Genomic DNA, 18928 nt, shown 5'->3' with positions numbered 1-18928 from the left:
AAAAAACAGAGAAAAAAATTTAGAAAAAAAAGAGACAAAAAAAGAGACAAAAAATGGAGAGAAAAAAGACAGAAAAAATGGAGAGAAAAAAATGACAAAAAATTGGAGAGAAAAAAGACAAAAAATGAAGAAAAAAGACAGAGAAAAAAAAGTCAGTCAGTTAGTCAAGAAAAAAAAACTAGAGACAAAAAAAGTGAGAAAAGTCAGTCAGTCAGTCAGTCAGACAGACAAAGGAGAAAAAAACTAAAGAGAAAAAAACAGAGAAAAAAGTGAGAAATCAAGTGAGAAAAAAACAGAGAAAAAAATTTAGAAAAAAAAGAGACAAAAAATGGAGAGAAACAAGACAGAAAAAAATGACAAAAAATGGAGAAAAAAGACAGAAAAAAAAGTCAGTCAGTCGAGAAAAGAAACTAGAGACAAAAAAAGTGAGTTAAGTCAGTCAGTCAGTCAGACAAAGGAGAAAAAAACTAAAGAGAAAAAAACAGAGAAAAAAGTGAGAAATCAAGTGAGAAAAAAACAGAGAAAAAAATTTAGAAAAAAAAGAGACAAAAGATGGAGAGACACAAGACAGAAAAAAATGACAAAAAATGGAGAAAAAAGACAGAGAAAAAAAAGTCAGTCGAGAAAAAAAACTAAAGACAAAAAAAGTGAGTTAAGTCAGTCAGTCAGTCAGACAAAGGAGAAAAAAACTAAAGAGAAAAAAACAGAGAAAAAAGTGAGAAATCAAGTGAGAAAAAAACAGAGAAAAAAATTTAGAAAAAAAAGAGAAAAAAAATGGAGAGAAACAAGACAGAAAAAAATGACAAAAAATGGAGAAAAAAGACAGAAAAAAAAGTCAGTCAGTCGAGAAAAAAAACTAGAGAGAAAAAAAGTGAGAAAAGTCAGTCAGTCAGTCAGTCAGTCAGTCAGTCAGTCAGTCAGTCAGTCAGTCAGACAGTCAGACAGTCAGACAGTCAGACAGACAGACAGACGGACAGACAGACAGACAGACAGACAGACAGACAGACGAGAAAAAAACTAAAGAGAAAAAAAGTGAGAAATCAAGTGAGAAATCAAGTGAGAAAAAACAGAGAAAAAAATTTAGAAAAAAAAGAGACAAAAAATGGAGAGAAAAAAGACAGAAAAAATGGAGAGAAAAAAATGACAAAAAATTGGAGAGAAAAAAGACAAAAAATGAAGAAAAAAGACAGAGAAAAAAAAGTCAGTCAGTCAGTCAAGAAAAAAAAACTAGAGACAAAAAAAGTGAGAAAAGTCAGTCAGTCAGTCAGTCAGACAGACAAAGGAGAAAAAAACTAAAGAGAAAAAAACAGAGAAAAAGTGAGAAATCAAGTGAGAAAAAAACAGAAAAAAATTTAGGAAAAAAAGAGACAAAAAATGGAGAGAAAAAAGACAGAAAAAATGGAGAGAAAAAAATGACAAAAAATTGGAGAGAAAAAAGACAAAAAATGAAGAAAAAAGACAGAAAAAAAAGTCAGTCAGTCGAGAAAAAAAACTAGAGAGAAAAAAAGTGAGAAAAGTCAGTCAGTCAGTCAGTCAGTCAGTCAGTCAGTCAGTCAGTCAGTCAGTCAGTCAGTCAGTCAGTCAGTCAGTCAGTCAGTCAGTCAGTCAGTCAGTCAGTCAGTCAGTCAGTCAGTCAGTCAGTCAGTCAGTCAGTCAGTCAGTCAGTCAGTCAGTCAGTCAGTCAGTCAGACAGACAGACAGACAGACAGACAGACAGACAGACAGACAGACAGACAGACAGACAGACAGACAGACAGACAGACAGACAGACAGACAGACAGACAGACAGACAGACAGACAGACAGACAGACAGACAGACAGACAGACAGACAGACAGACAGACAGACAGACAGACAGACAGACAGACAGACAGACAGACAGACAGACAGACAGACAGACAGACAGACAGACAGACAGACAGACAGACAGACAGACAGACGAGAAAAAAACTAAAGAGAAAAAAGTGAGAAATCAAGTGAGAAATCAAGTGAGAAAAAACAGAGAAAAAACAGAGAAAAAAATTTAGAAAAAAAAGAGACAAAAAAAGAGACAAAAAATGGAGAGAAAAAAGACAGAAAAAATGGAGAGAAAAAAATGACAAAAAATTGGAGAGAAAAAAGACAAAAAATGAAGAAAAAAGACAGAAAAAAAAGTCAGTCAGTCAGTCAAGAAAAAAAAACTAGAGACAAAAAAAGTGAGAAAAGTCAGTCAGTCAGTCAGACAGACAAAGGAGAAAAAAACTAAAGAGAAAAAAACAGAGAAAAAAGTGAGAAATCAAGTGAGAAAAAAACAGAGAAAAAAATTTAGAAAAAAAAGAGACAAAAAATGGAGAGAAACAAGACAGAAAAAAATGACAAAAAATGGAGAAAAAAGACAGAGAAAAAAAAGTCAGTCAGTCGAGAGAAAAAAAGTGAGAAAAGTCAGTCAGTCAGTCAGTCAGTCAGTCAGTCAGTCAGTCAGTCAGTCAGTCAGTCAGTCAGTCAGTCAGTCAGTCAGTCAGTCAGTCAGTCAGTCAGTCAGTCAGTCAGTCAGTCAGTCAGTCAGTCAGTCAGTCAGTCAGTCAGACAGACAGACAGACAGACAGACAGACAGACAGACAGACAGACAGACAGACAGACAGACAGACAGACAGACAGACAGACAGACAGACAGACAGACAGACAGACAGACAGACAGACAGACAGACAGACAGACAGACAGACAGACAGACAGACAGACAGACAGACAGACAGACAGACAGACAGACAGACAGACAGACAGACAGACAGACGAGAAAAAAACTAAAGAGAAAAAAAGTGAGAAATCAAGTGAGAAATCAAGTGAGAAAAAACAGAGAAAAAACAGAGAAAAAAATTTAGAAAAAAAAGAGACAAAAAAAGAGACAAAAAATGGAGAGAAAAAAGACAGAAAAAATGGAGAGAAAAAAATGACAAAAAATTGGAGAGAAAAAAGACAAAAAATGAAGAAAAAAGACAGAGAAAAAAAAGTCAGTCAGTTAGTCAAGAAAAAAAAACTAGAGACAAAAAAAGTGAGAAAAGTCAGTCAGTCAGTCAGTCAGACAGACAAAGGAGAAAAAAACTAAAGAGAAAAAAACAGAGAAAAAAGTGAGAAATCAAGTGAGAAAAAAACAGAGAAAAAAATTTAGAAAAAAAAGAGACAAAAAATGGAGAGACACAAGACAGAAAAAAATGACAAAAAATGGAGAAAAAAGACAGAGAAAAAAAAGTCAGTCGAGAAAAAAAACTAAAGACAAAAAAAGTGAGTTAAGTCAGTCAGTCAGTCAGACAAAGGAGAAAAAAACTAAAGAGAAAAAAACAGAGAAAAAAGTGAGAAATCAAGTGAGAAAAAAACAGAGAAAAAAATTTAGAAAAAAAAGAGAAAAAAAATGGAGAGAAACAATGACAAAAAATGGAGAAAAAAGACAGAAAAAAAAGTCAGTCAGTCGAGAAAAAAAACTAGAGAGAAAAAAAGTGAGAAAAGTCAGTCAGTCAGTCAGTCAGTCAGTCAGACAGTCAGACAGTCAGACAGTCAGACAGACAGACGGACAGACAGACAGACAGACAGACAGACGAGAAAAAAACTAAAGAGAAAAAAAGTGAGAAATCAAGTGAGAAATCAAGTGAGAAAAAACACAGAAAAAAATTTAGAAAAAAAAGAGAAAAAATGGAGAGAAAAAAGACAGAAAAAATGGAGAGAAAAAAATGACAAAAAATTGGAGAGAAAAAAGACAAAAAATGAAGAAAAAAGACAGAGAAAAAAAAGTCAGTCAGTCGAGAAAAAAAACTAGAGAGAAAAAAAGTGAGAAAAGTCAGTCAGTCAGTCAGTCAGTCAGTCAGTCAGTCAGTCAGTCAGTCAGTCAGTCAGTCAGTCAGTCAGTCAGTCAGTCAGTCAGTCAGTCAGTCAGTCAGTCAGTCAGTCAGTCAGTCAGTCAGTCAGTCAGTCAGTCAGTCAGTCAGTCAGACAGACAGACAGACAGACAGACAGACAGACAGACAGACAGACAGACAGACAGACAGACAGACAGACAGACAGACAGACAGACAGACAGACAGACAGACAGACAGACAGACAGACAGACAGACAGACAGACAGACAGACAGACAGACAGACAGACAGACAGACAGACAGACAGACAGACAGACAGACGAGAAAAAAACTAAAGAGAAAAAAAGTGAGAAATCAAGTGAGAAATCAAGTGAGAAAAAACAGAGAAAAAACAGAGAAAAAAATTTAGAAAAAAAAGAGACAAAAAAAGAGACAAAAAATGGAGAGAAAAAAGACAGAAAAAATGGAGAGAAAAAAATGACAAAAAATTGGAGAGAAAAAAGACAAAAAATGAAGAAAAAAGACAGAGAAAAAAAAGTCAGTCAGTTAGTCAAGAAAAAAAAACTAGAGACAAAAAAAGTGAGAAAAGTCAGTCAGTCAGTCAGTCAGACAGACAAAGGAGAAAAAAACTAAAGAGAAAAAAACAGAGAAAAAAGTGAGAAATCAAGTGAGAAAAAAACAGAGAAAAAAATTTAGAAAAAAAAGAGACAAAAAATGGAGAGACACAAGACAGAAAAAAATGACAAAAAATGGAGAAAAAAGACAGAGAAAAAAAAGTCAGTCGAGAAAAAAAACTAAAGACAAAAAAAGTGAGTTAAGTCAGTCAGTCAGTCAGACAAAGGAGAAAAAAACTAAAGAGAAAAAAACAGAGAAAAAAGTGAGAAATCAAGTGAGAAAAAAACAGAGAAAAAAATTTAGAAAAAAAAGAGAAAAAAAATGGAGAGAAACAAGACAGAAAAAAATGACAAAAAATGGAGAAAAAAGACAGAAAAAAAAGTCAGTCAGTCGAGAAAAAAAACTAGAGAGAAAAAAAGTGAGAAAAGTCAGTCAGTCAGTCAGTCAGTCAGTCAGACAGTCAGACAGTCAGACAGTCAGACAGACAGACGGACAGACAGACAGACAGACAGACAGACGAGAAAAAAACTAAAGAGAAAAAAAGTGAGAAATCAAGTGAGAAATCAAGTGAGAAAAAACAGAGAAAAAAATTTAGAAAAAAAAGAGACAAAAAATGGAGAGAAAAAAGACAAAAAATGGAGAGAAAAAAATGACAAAAAATTGGAGAGAAAAAAGACAAAAAATGAAGAAAAAAGACAGAGAAAAAAAAGTCAGTCAGTCGAGAAAAAAAACTAGAGAGAAAAAAGTGAGAAAAGTCAGTCAGTCAGTCAGTCAGTCAGTCAGTCAGTCAGTCAGTCAGTCAGTCAGTCAGTCAGTCAGTCAGTCAGTCAGTCAGTCAGTCAGTCAGTCAGTCAGTCAGTCAGTCAGTCAGTCAGTCAGTCAGTCAGTCAGTCAGACAGACAGACAGACAGACAGACAGACAGACAGACAGACAGACAGACAGACAGACAGACAGACAGACAGACAGACAGACAGACAGACAGACAGACAGACAGACAGACAGACAGACAGACAGACAGACAGACAGACAGACAGACAGACAGACAGACAGACAGACAGACAGACAGACAGACAGACAGACAGACAGACAGACAGACAGACAGACAGACAGACAGACAGACAGACAGACGAGAAAAAAACTAAAGAGAAAAAAAGTGAGAAATCAAGTGAGAAATCAAGTGAGAAAAAACAGAGAAAAAACAGAGAAAAAAATTTAGAAAAAAAAGAGACAAAAAAAGAGACAAAAAATGGAGAGAAAAAAGACAGAAAAAATGGAGAGAAAAAAATGACAAAAAATTGGAGAGAAAAAAGACAAAAAATGAAGAAAAAAGACAGAGAAAAAAAAGTCAGTCAGTTAGTCAAGAAAAAAAAACTAGAGACAAAAAAAGTGAGAAAAGTCAGTCAGTCAGTCAGTCAGACAGACAAAGGAGAAAAAAACTAAAGAGAAAAAAACAGAGAAAAAAGTGAGAAATCAAGTGAGAAAAAAACAGAGAAAAAAATTTAGAAAAAAAAGAGACAAAAAATGGAGAGAAACAAGACAGAAAAAAATGACAAAAAATGGAGAAAAAAGACAGAAAAAAAAGTCAGTCAGTCGAGAAAAGAAACTAGAGACAAAAAAAGTGAGTTAAGTCAGTCAGTCAGTCAGACAAAGGAGAAAAAAACTAAAGAGAAAAAAACAGAGAAAAAAGTGAGAAATCAAGTGAGAAAAAAACAGAGAAAAAAATTTAGAAAAAAAAGAGACAAAAAATGGAGAGACACAAGACAGAAAAAAATGACAAAAAATGGAGAAAAAAGACAGAGAAAAAAAAGTCAGTCGAGAAAAAAAACTAAAGACAAAAAAAGTGAGTTAAGTCAGTCAGTCAGTCAGACAAAGGAGAAAAAAACTAAAGAGAAAAAAACAGAGAAAAAAGTGAGAAATCAAGTGAGAAAAAAACAGAGAAAAAAATTTAGAAAAAAAAGAGAAAAAAAATGGAGAGAAACAAGACAGAAAAAAATGACAAAAAATGGAGAAAAAAGACCGAAAAAAAAGTCAGTCAGTCGAGAAAAAAAACTAGAGAGAAAAAAAGTGAGAAAAGTCAGTCAGTCAGTCAGTCAGTCAGTCAGTCAGTCAGTCAGTCAGACAGTCAGACAGTCAGACAGACAGACAGACGGACAGACGGACAGACAGACAGACAGACAGACAGACAGACAGACAGACGAGAAAAAAACTAAAGAGAAAAAAAGTGAGAAATCAAGTGAGAAATCAAGTGAGAAAAAACAGAGAAAAAAATTTAGAAAAAAAAGAGACAAAAAATGGAGAGAAAAAAGACAGAACAAATGGAGAGAAAAAAATGACAAAAAATTGGAGAGAAAAAAGACAAAAAATGAAGAAAAAAGACAGAAAAAAAAGTCAGTCAGTCAGTCAAGAAAAAAAAACTAGAGACAAAAAAAGTGAGAAAAGTCAGTCAGTCAGTCAGACAGACAAAGGAGAAAAAAACTAAAGAGAAAAAAACAGAGAAAAAAGTGAGAAATCAAGTGAGAAAAAAACAGAGAAAAAAATTTAGAAAAAAAAGAGACAAAAAATGGACAGAAACAAGACAGAAAAAAATGACAAAAAATGGAGAAAAAAGACAGAGAAAAAAAAGTCAGTCAGTCGAGAGAAAAAAAGTGAGAAAAGTCAGTCAGTCAGTCAGTCAGTCAGTCAGTCAGTCAGTCAGTCAGACAGTCAGACAGTCAGACAGACAGACAGACAGACAGACGGACAGACAGACAGACAGACGAGAAAAAAACTAAAGAGAAAAAAAGTGAGAAATCAAGTGAGAAATCAAGTGAGAAAAAACAGAGAAAAAAATTTAGAAAAAAAAGAGACAAAAAATGGAGAGAAAAAAGACAGAAAAAATGGAGAGAAAAAAATGACAAAAAATTGGAGAGAAAAAAGACAGAGAAAATGGAGAGAAAAAAATGACAAAAAATTGGAGAGAAAAAAGACAAAAAATGAAGAAAAAAGACAGAGAAAAAAAAGTCAGTCAGTCGAGAAAAAAAACTAGAGAGAAAAAAAGTGAGAAAAGTCAGTCAGTCAGTCAGTCAGTCAGTCAGTCAGTCAGTCAGTCAGTCAGTCAGTCAGTCAGTCAGTCAGTCAGTCAGTCAGTCAGTCAGTCAGTCAGTCAGTCAGTCAGTCAGTCAGTCAGTCAGTCAGTCAGTCAGTCAGTCAGTCAGTCAGTCAGTCAGTCAGTCAGTCAGACAGACAGACAGACAGACAGACAGACAGACAGACAGACAGACAGACAGACAGACAGACAGACAGACAGACAGACAGACAGACAGACAGACAGACAGACAGACAGACAGACAGACAGACAGACAGACAGACAGACAGACAGACAGACAGACAGACAGACAGACAGACAGACAGACAGACAGACAGACAGACAGACAGACAGACAGACGAGAAAAAAACTAAAGAGAAAAAAAGTGAGAAATCAAGTGAGAAATCAAGTGAGAAAAAACAGAGAAAAAACAGAGAAAAAAATTTAGAAAAAAAAGAGACAAAAAAAGAGACAAAAAATGGAGAGAAAAAAGACAGAAAAAATGGAGAGAAAAAAATGACAAAAAATTGGAGAGAAAAAAGACAAAAAATGAAGAAAAAAGACAGAGAAAAAAAAGTCAGTCAGTTAGTCAAGAAAAAAAAACTAGAGACAAAAAAAGTGAGAAAAGTCAGTCAGTCAGTCAGTCAGACAGACAAAGGAGAAAAAAACTAAAGAGAAAAAAACAGAGAAAAAAGTGAGAAATCAAGTGAGAAAAAAACAGAGAAAAAAATTTAGAAAAAAAAGAGACAAAAAATGGAGAGAAACAAGACAGAAAAAAATGACAAAAAATGGAGAAAAAAGACAGAAAAAAAAGTAAAAAAGTCAGTCAGTCGAGAAAAGAAACTAGAGACAAAAAAAGTGAGTTAAGTCAGTCAGTCAGTCAGACAAAGGAGAAAAAAACTAAAGAGAAAAAAACAGAGAAAAAAGTGAGAAATCAAGTGAGAAAAAAACAGAGAAAAAAATTTAGAAAAAAAAGAGACAAAAAATGGAGAGACACAAGACAGAAAAAAATGACAAAAAATGGAGAAAAAAGACAGAAAAAAAAAGTCAGTCGAGAAAAAAAACTAAAGACAAAAAAAGTGAGTTAAGTCAGTCAGTCAGTCAGACAAAGGAGAAAAAAACTAAAGAGAAAAAAACAGAGAAAAAAGTGAGAAATCAAGTGAGAAAAAAACATAGAAAAAAATTTAGAAAAAAAAAGAGAAAAAAAATGGAGAGAAACAAGACAGAAAAAAATGACAAAAAATGGAGAAAAAAGACAGAAAAAAAAGGCAGTCAGTCGAGAAAAAAAACTAGAGAGAAAAAAAGTGAGAAAAGTCGGTCAGTCAGTCGGTCGGTCGGTCGGTCGGTCGGTCGGTCGGTCGGTCGGTCGGTCGGTCGGTCGGTCGGTCGGTCGGTCGGTCGGTCGGTCGGTCGGTCGGTCGGTCGGTCGGTCGGTCGGTCGGTCGGTCGGTCGGTCGGTCGGTCGGTCGGTCGGTCGGTCGGTCGGTCGGTCGGTCGGTCGGTCGGTCGGTCGGTCGGTCGGTCGGTCGGTCGGTCGGTCGGTCGGTCGGTCGGTCGGTCGGTCGGTCGGACGGACGGACAGACAGACGAGAAAAAAACTAAAGAGAAAAAAAGTGAGAAATCAAGTGAGAAATCAAGTGAGAAAAAAACAGAGAAAAATTTTTTTAAAAAAAGAGAAAAAATGGAGAGAAACAAGACAGAAAAAAATGACAAAAAATGGGGAAAAAAGACAGAGAAAAAAAAGTCAGTCAGTCGAGAAAAAAAACTAGAGACAAAAAAAGTGAGTTACAAAGGAGAAAAAAACTAAAGAGAAAAAAACAGAGAAAAAAGTGAGAAATCAAGTGAGAAGAAAACAGAGAAAAAAATTTTAAAAAAAAGAGACAAAAAATGGAGAGAAACAAGACAGAAAAAAATGACAAAAAATGGAGAAAAAAGACAGAGAAAAAAAAGTCAGTCAGTCGAGAAAAAAAACTAGAGACAAAAAAAGTGAGTTAAGTCAGTCAGTCAGTCAGACAAAGGAGAAAAAAACTAAAGAGAAAAAAACAGAGAAAAAAGTGAGAAATCAAGGGAGAAATCAAGTGAGAAAAAACAGAGAAAAAACAGAGAAAAAAATTTAGAAAAAAAAGAGACAAAAAAAGAGACAAAAAATGGAGAGAAAAAAGACAGAAAAAATGGAGAGAAAAAAATGACAAAAAATTGGAGAGAAAAAAGACAAAAAATGAAGAAAAAAGACAGAGAAAAAAAAGTCAGTCAGTCAGTCAAGAAAAAAAAACTAGAGACAAAAAAAGTGAGAAAAGTCAGTCAGACATACAAAGGAGAAAAAAACTAAAGAGAAAAAAACAGAGAAAAAAGTGAGAAATCAAGTGAGAAGAAAACAGAGAAAAAAATTTTAAAAAAAAGAGACAAAAAATGGAGAGAAACAAGACAGAAAAAAATGACAAAAAATGGAGAAAAAAGACAGAGAAAAAAAAGTCAGTCAGTCGAGAAAAAAAACTAGAGACAAAAAAAGTGAGTTAAGTCAGTCAGTCAGTCAGACAAAGGAGAAAAAAACTAAAGAGAAAAAAACAGAGAAAAAAGTGAGAAATCAAGGGAGAAATCAAGTGAGAAAAAACAGAGAAAAAACAGAGAAAAAAATTTAGAAAAAAAAGAGACAAAAAAAGAGACAAAAAATGGAGAGAAAAAAGACAGAAAAAATGGAGAGAAAAAAATGACAAAAAATTGGAGAGAAAAAAGACAAAAAATGAAGAAAAAAGACAGAGAAAAAAAAGTCAGTCAGTCAGTCAAGAAAAAAAAACTAGAGACAAAAAAAGTGAGAAAAGTCAGTCAGACATACAAAGGAGAAAAAAACTAAAGAGAAAAAAACAGAGAAAAAAGTGAGAAATCAAGTGAGAAAAAAACAGAGAAAATTTTTTTTAAAAAAAAGAGACAAAAAATGGAGAGAAACAAGACAGAAAAAAATGACAAAAAATGGGGAAAAAAGACAGAGAAAAAAAAGTCAGTCAGTCGAGAAAAAAAACTAGAGACAAAAAAAGTGAGTTACAAAGGAGAAAAAAACTAAAGAGAAAAAAACAGAGAAAAAAGTGAGAAATCAAGTGAGAAGAAAACAGAGAAAAAAATTTTAAAAAAAAGAGACAAAAAATGGAGAGAAACAAGACAGAAAAAAATGACAAAAAATGGAGAAAAAAGACAGAGAAAAAAAAGTCAGTCAGTCGAGAAAAAAAACTAGAGACAAAAAAAGTGAGTTAAGTCAGTCAGTCAGTCAGACAAAGGAGAAAAAAACTAAAGAGAAAAAAACAGAGAAAAAAGTGAGAAATCAAGGGAGAAATCAAGTGAGAAAAAACAGAGAAAAAACAGAGAAAAAAATTTAGAAAAAAAAGAGACAAAAAAAGAGACAAAAAATGGAGAGAAAAAAGACAGAAAAAATGGAGAGAAAAAAATGACAAAAAATTGGAGAGAAAAAAGACAAAAAATGAAGAAAAAAGACAGAGAAAAAAAAGTCAGTCAGTCAGTCAAGAAAAAAAAACTAGAGACAAAAAAAGTGAGAAAAGTCAGTCAGTCAGTCAGTCAGACAGACAAAGGAGAAAAAAACTAAAGAGAAAAAAACAGAGAAAAAAGTGAGAAATCAAGTGAGAAAAAAACAGAGAAAAAAATTTAGAAAAAAAAGAGACAAAAAATGGAGAGAAACAAGACAGAAAAAAATGACAAAAATGGAGAAAAAAGACAGAAAAAAAAGTCAGTCAGTCGAGAAAAGAAACTAGAGACAAAAAAAGTGAGTTAAGTCAGTCAGTCAGTCAGACAAAGGAGAAAAAAACTAAAGAGAAAAAAACAGAGAAAAAAGTGAGAAATCAAGTGAGAAAAAAACAGAGAAAAAAATTTAGAAAAAAAAGAGACAAAAAATGGAGTGACACAAGACAGAAAAAAATGACAAAAAATGGAGAAAAAAGACAGAGAAAAAAAAGTCAGTCGAGAAAAAAAACTAAAGACAAAAAAAGTGAGTTAAGTCAGTCAGTCAGTCAGACAAAGGAGAAAAAAACTAAAGAGAAAAAAACAGAGAAAAAAGTGAGAAATCAAGTGAGAAAAAAACATAGAAAAAAATTTAGAAAAAAAAGAGAAAAAAAATGGAGAGAAACAAGACAGAAAAAAATGACAAAAAATGGAGAAAAAAGACAGAAAAAAAAGTCAGTCAGTCGAGAAAAAAAACTAGAGAGAAAAAAAGTGAGAAAAGTCGGTCGGTCGGTCGGTCGGTCGGTCGGTCGGTCGGTCGGTCGGTCGGTCGGTCGGTCGGTCGGTCGGTCGGTCGGTCGGTCGGTCGGTCGGTCGGTCGGTCGGTCGGTCGGTCGGTCGGTCGGTCGGTCGGTCGGTCGGTCGGACGGACGGACGGACGGACGGACGGACGGACGGACGGACGGACGGACGGACGGACGGACGGACGGACGGACGGACGGACGGACGGACGGACAGACAGACGAGAAAAAAACTAAAGAGAAAAAAAGTGAGAAATCAAGTGAGAAATCAAGTGAGAAAAAAACAGAGAAAATTTTTTTTAAAAAAAGAGAAAAAATGGAGAGAAACAAGACAGAAAAAAATGACAAAAAATGGGGAAAAAAGACAGAGAAAAAAAAGTCAGTCAGTCGAGAAAAAAAACTAGAGACAAAAAAAGTGAGTTACAAAGGAGAAAAAAACTAAAGAGAAAAAAACAGAGAAAAAAGTGAGAAATCAAGTGAGAAGAAAACAGAGAAAAAATTTTTAAAAAAAAGAGACAAAAAATGGAGAGAAACAAGACAGAAAAAAATGACAAAAAATGGAGAAAAAAGACAGAGAAAAAAAAGTCAGTCAGTCGAGAAAAAAAACTAGAGACAAAAAAAGTGAGTTAAGTCAGTCAGTCAGTCAGACAAAGGAGAAAAAAACTAAAGAGAAAAAAACAGAGAAAAAAGTGAGAAATCAAGGGAGAAATCAAGTGAGAAAAAACAGAGAAAAAACAGAGAAAAAAATTTAGAAAAAAAAGAGACAAAAAAAGAGACAAAAAATGGAGAGAAAAAAGACAGAAAAAATGGAGAGAAAAAAATGACAAAAAATTGGAGAGAAAAAAGACAAAAAATGAAGAAAAAAGACAGAGAAAAAAAAGTCAGTCAGTCAGTCAAGAAAAAAAAACTAGAGACAAAAAAAGTGAGAAAAGTCAGTCAGACATACAAAGGAGAAAAAAACTAAAGAGAAAAAAACAGAGAAAAAAGTGAGAAATCAAGTGAGAAAAAAACAGAGAAAAATTTTTTTTTAAAAAAGAGACAAAAAATGGAGAGAAACAAGACAGAAAAAAATGACAAAAAATGGGGAAAAAAGACAGAGAAAAAAAAGTCAGTCAGTCGAGAAAAAAAACTAGAGACAAAAAAAGTGAGTTACAAAGGAGAAAAAAACTAAAGAGAAAAAAACAGAGAAAAAAGTGAGAAATCAAGTGAGAAGAAAACAGAGAAAAAATTTTTAAAAAAAAGAGACAAAAAATGGAGAGAAACAAGACAGAAAAAAATGACAAAAAATGGAGAAAAAAGACAGAGAAAAAAAAGTCAGTCAGTCGAGAAAAAAAACTAGAGACAAAAAAAGTGAGTTAAGTCAGTCAGTCAGTCAGACAAAGGAGAAAAAAACTAAAGAGAAAAAAACAGAGAAAAAAGTGAGAAATCAAGGGAGAAATCAAGTGAGAAAAAACAGAGAAAAAACAGAGAAAAAAATTTAGAAAAAAAAGAGACAAAAAAAGAGACAAAAAATGGAGAGAAAAAAGACAGAAAAAATGGAGAGAAAAAAATGACAAAAAATTGGAGAGAAAAAAGACAAAAAATGAAGAAAAAAGACAGAGAAAAAAAAGTCAGTCAGTCAGTCAAGAAAAAAAAACTAGAGACAAAAAAAGTGAGAAAAGTCAGTCAGTCAGTCAGTCAGACAGACAAAGGAGAAAAAAACTAAAGAGAAAAAAACAGAGAAAAAAGTGAGAAATCAAGTGAGAAAAAAACAGAGAAAAAAATTTAGAAAAAAAAGAGACAAAAAATGGAGAGAAACAAGACAGAAAAAAATGACAAAAAATGGAGAAAAAAGACAGAAAAAAAAGTCAGTCAGTCGAGAAAAGAAACTAGAGACAAAAAAAGTGAGTTAAGTCAGTCAGTCAGTCAGACAAAGGAGAAAAAAACTAAAGAGAAAAAAACAGAGAAAAAAGTGAGAAATCAAGTGAGAAAAAAACAGAGAAAAAAATTTAGAGTGACACAAGACACTGAAATGGAGTACAGAAAAAAATGACAAAAAATGGAGAAAAAAGACAGAGAAAAAAAAGTCAGTCGAGAAAAAAAACTAAAGACAAAAAAAGTGAGTTAAGTCAGTCAGTCAGTCAGACAAAGGAGAAAAAAACTAAAGAGAAAAAAACAGAGAAAAAAGTGAGAAATCAAGTGAGAAAAAAACAGAGAAAAAAATTTAGAAAAAAAAGAGAAAAAAAATGGAGAGAAACAAGACAGAAAAAAATGACAAAAAATGGAGAAAAAAGACAGAAAAAAAAGTCAGTCAGTCGAGAAAAAAAACTAGAGAGAAAAAAAGTGAGAAAAGTCAGTCAGTCGGTCGGTCGGTCGGTCGGTCGGTCGGTCGGTCGGTCGGTCGGTCGGTCGGTCGGTCGGTCGGATCGGTCGGTCGGTCGGTCGGTCGGTCGGTCGGTCGGTCGGTCGGTCGGTCGGTCGGTCGGTCGGTCGGTCGGTCGGTCGGTCGGTCGGTCGGTCGGTCGGTCGGTCGGTCGGTCGGTCGGTCGGTCGGTCGGTCGGTCGGTCGGTCGGTCGGTCGGTCGGTCGGTCGGTCGGTCGGTCGGTCGGTCGGTCGGTCGGTCGGTCGGTCGGTCGGTCGGTCGGTCGGTCGGTCGGTCGGTCGGTCGGTCGGTCGGTCGGTCGGTCGGTCGGTCGGTCGGTCGGTCGGTCGGTCGGTCGGTCGGTCGGTCGGTCGGTCGGTCGGTCGGTCGGTCGGTCGGTCGGTCGGTCGGTCGGTCGGTCGGTCGGTCGGTCGGTCGGTCGGTCGGTCGGTCGGTCGGTCGGTCGGTCGGTCGGTCGGTCGGTCGGTCGGTCGGTCGGTCGGTCGGTCGGTCGGTCGGTCGGTCGGTCGGTCGGTCGGTCGGTCGGTCGGTCGGTCGGTCGGTCGGTCAGTCACTCTAAAATTTAGAAAAAAAGAGACAAAAAAAGAGACAAAAAATGGAGAGAAAAAAGACAGAAAAATTGGAGAGAAAAAAGACAAAAAATGAAGAAAAAAATTTAGAAAAAAAAGAGACAAAAAATGGAGAGAAACAAGACAGAAAAAAATGACAAAAAATGGAGAAAAAAGACAGAGAAAAAAAAGTCAGTCAGTCGAGAAAAAAAACTAGAGAGAAAAAAAGTGAGAAATCAAGTGAGAAATCAAGTGAGAAAAAACAGAGAAAAAAACAGAGAAAAAAATTTAGAAAAAAAAGAGACAAAAAAAGAGATAAAAAATGGAGAGAAAAAAGACAGAAAAATTGGAGAGAAAAAAGACAAAAAATGAAGAAAAAAGACAGAGAAAAAAAAGTCAGAAAAAAAAACTAGAGACAAAAAAAGTGAGAAAAGTCAGTCAGTCAGTCAGTCAGACAGACAAAGGAGGAAAAAACTAAAGAGAAAAAAACAGAGAAAAAAGTGAGAAATCAAGTGAGAAAAAAACAGAGAAAAAAATTTAGAAAAAAAAGAGACAAAAAATGGAGGGAAACAAGAGAGAAAAAAATGACAAAAAATGGAGAAAAAAGACAGAAAAAAGAGTCAGTCAGTCGAGAAAAAAAACTAGAGAGAAAAAAAGTCAGTCAGTCAGTCAGTCAGTCAGTCAGTCAGTCAGTCAGTCAGTCAGACAGACAGACAGACGAGAAAAAAACTAAAGAGAAAAAAAGTGAGAAATCAAGTGAGAAAAAAACAGAAAAAAATTTAGAAAAAAAAGAGACAAAAAAGACAGAGAAAAAAGTCAGTCAGTCAGTCAGTCAGTCAGTCAGTCAGACAGTCAGACAGTCAGACAGACAGACAGACAGACAGACAGACAGACAGACAGACAGACAGACAGACGAGAAAAAAATTAAAGAGAAAAATAGTGAGAAATCAAGTGAGAAAAAACAGAGAAAAAAACAGAGAAAAAAATTTAGAAAAAAAGAGACAAAAAAAGAGACAAAAAATGGAGAGAAAAAAGACAGAAAAATTGGAGAGAAAAAAGACAAAAAATGAAGAAAAAAGACAGAGAAAAAAAAGTCAGTCAGTCAGTCAAGAAAAAAAAACTAGAGACAAAAAAAGTGAGAAAAGTCAGTCAGTCAGTCAGACAAAGGAGAAAAAAACTAAAGAGAAAAAAACAGAGAAAACATTGAGAAATCAAGTGAGAAAAAAACAGAGAAAAAAATTTAGAAAAAAAAGAGACAAAAAATGGAGAGAAACAAGACAGAAAAAAATGACAAAAAATGGAGAAAAAAGTCAGTCAGTCAGTCAGTCAGTCAGTCAGTCAGTCAGTCAGTCAGTCAGTCAGTCAGTCAGTCAGTCAGTCAGTCAGTCAGTCAGTCAGACAGTCAGACAGACAGACAGACAGACAGACAGACAGACAGACAGACAGACAGACAGACAGACAGACAGACAGACAGACAGACAGACAGACAGACAGACAGACAGACAGACAGACAGACAGACAGACAGACAGACAGACAGACAGACAGACAGACAGACAGACAGACAGACAGACGAGAAAAAAACTAAAGAGAAAAAAAGTGAGAAATCAAGTGAGAAAAAAACAGAAAAAAATTTAGAAAAAAAAGAGACAAAAAATGGAGAGAAACAAGACAGAAAAAAATGACAAAAAATGGAGAAAAAAGACAGAAAAAAAAGTCAGTCAGTCAGTCAAGAAAAAAAAACTAGAGACAAAAAAAGTGAGAAAAGTCAGTCAGTCAGTCATAGGAGAAAAAAACAGAGAAAACATTGAGAAATCAAGTGAGAAAAAAACAGAGAAAAAAATTTAGAAAAAAAAGAGACAAAAAATGGAGAGAAACAAGACAGAAAAAAATGACAAAAAATGGAGAAAAAAGACAGAAAAAAAAGTCAGTCAGTCAGTCAGTCAGTCAGTCAGTCAGTCAGTCAGTCAGTCAGTCAGTCAGTCAGTCAGTCAGTCAGTCAGTCAGTCAGTCAGTCAGTCAGACAGACAGACAGACAGACAGACAGACAGACAGACAGACAGACAGACAGACAGACAGACAGACAGACAGACAGACAGACAGACAGACAGACAGACAGACAGACAGACAGACAGACAGACAGACAGACAGACAGACAGACAGACAGACAGACAGACAGACAGACAGACAGACAGACAGACAGACAGACAGACAGACAGACAGACAGACAGACAGACAGACAGACAGACAGACAGACAGACAGACAGACAGACAGACAGACAGACAGACAGACAGACAGACAGACAGACAGACAGACAGACAAGAAAAAAATTAAAGAGAAAAATAGTGAGAAATCAAGTGAGAAAAAACAGAAAAAAACAGAGAAAAAAATTTAGAAAAAAAGAGACAAAAAAAGAGACAAAAAATGGAGAGAAAAAAGACAGAAAAATTGGAGAGAAAAAAGACAAAAAATGAAGAAAAAAGACAGAGAAAAAAAAGTCAGTCAGTCAGTCAAAAAAAAAAAACTAGAGACAAAAAAAGTGAGAAAAGTCAGTCAGTCAGTCAGACAAAGGAGAAAAAAACTAAAGAGAAAAAAACAGAGAAAACATTGAGAAATCAAGTGAGAAAAAAACAGAGAAAAAAATTTAGAAAAAAAATAGACAAAAAATGGAGAGAAACAAGACAGAAAAAAATGACAAAAAATGGAGAAAAAAGACAGAGAAAAAAAGTCAGTCAGTCAGTCAGTCAGTCAGTCAGTCAGTCAGTCAGTCAGTCAGTCAGTCAGTCAGTCAGTCAGTCAGTCAGTCAGTCAGTCAGTCAGTCAGTCAGTCAGTCAGTCAGACAGACAGACAGACAGACAGACAGACAGACAGACAGACAGACAGACAGACAGACAGACAGACAGACAGACAGACAGACAGACAGACAGACAGACAGACAGACAGACAGACAGACAGACAGACAGACAGACAGACAGACAGACAGACAGACAGACAGACAGACAGACAGACAGACAGACAGACAGACAGACAGACAGACAGACAGACAGACGAGAAAAAAATTAAAGAGAAAAATAGTGAGAAATCAAGTGAGAAAAAACAGAGAAAAAAACAGAGAAAAAAATTTAGAAAAAAAGAGACAAAAAAAGAGACAAAAAATGGAGAGAAAAAAGACAGAAAAATTGGAGAGAAAAAAGACAAAAAATGAAGAAAAAAGACAGAGAAAAAAAAGTCAGTCAGTCAGTCAAGAAAAAAAAACTAGACAAAAAAAGTGAGAAAAGTCAGTCAGTCAGTCAGACAAAGGAGAAAAAAACTAAAGAGAAAACATTGAGAAATCAAGTGAGAAAAAAACAGAGAAAAAAATTTAGAAAAAAAAGAGACAAAAAATGGAGAGAAACAAGACAGAAAAAAATGACAAAAAATGGAGAAAAAAGACAGAAAAAAAAGTCAGTCAGTCAGTCAGTCAGTCAGTCAGTCAGTCAGTCAGTCAGTCAGTCAGTCAGTCAGTCAGTCAGTCAGTCAGTCAGTCAGTCAGTCAGTCAGTCAGTCAGTCAGTCAGTCAGTCAGTCAGTCAGTCAGTCAGTCAGTCAGTCAGTCAGTCAGTCAGTCAGTCAGTCAGTCAGTCAGTCAGTCAGTCAGTCAGTCAGACAGACAGACAGACAGACAGACAGACAGACAGACAGACAGACAGACAGACAGACAGACAGACAGACAGACAGACAGACAGACAGACAGACAGACAGACAGACAGACAGACAGACAGACAGACAGACAGACAGACAGACAGACAGACAGACAGACAGACAGACAGACAGACAGACAGACAGACAGACAGACAGACAGACAGACAGACAGACAGACAGACAGACAGACAGACAGACAGACAGACAGACAGACAGACAGACAGACAGACAGACAGACAGACAGACAGACAGACAGACAGACAGACAGACAGACAGACAGACAGACAAGAAAAAAATTAAAGAGAAAAATAGTGAGAAATCAAGTGAGAAAAAACAGAAAAAAACAGAGAAAAAAATTTAGAAAAAAAGAGACAAAAAAAGAGACAAAAAATGGAGAGAAAAAAGACAGAAAAATTGGAGAGAAAAAAGACAAAAAGATGAAGAAAAAAGACAGAGAAAAAAAAGTCAGTCAGTCAGTCAAAAAAAAAAAACTAGAGACAAAAAAAGTGAGAAAAGTCAGTCAGTCAGACAAAGGAGAAAAAAACTAAAGAGAAAAAAACAGAGAAAACATTGAGAAATCAAGTGAGA

The sequence above is a fragment of the Symphodus melops genome (assembly GCF_947650265.1).
Source record: "Symphodus melops genome assembly, chromosome: 14".
NCBI classification, from domain to species: Eukaryota; Metazoa; Chordata; class Actinopteri; order Labriformes; family Labridae; genus Symphodus; species Symphodus melops.
Note: the sequence above shows the minus strand (reverse complement) of the source record.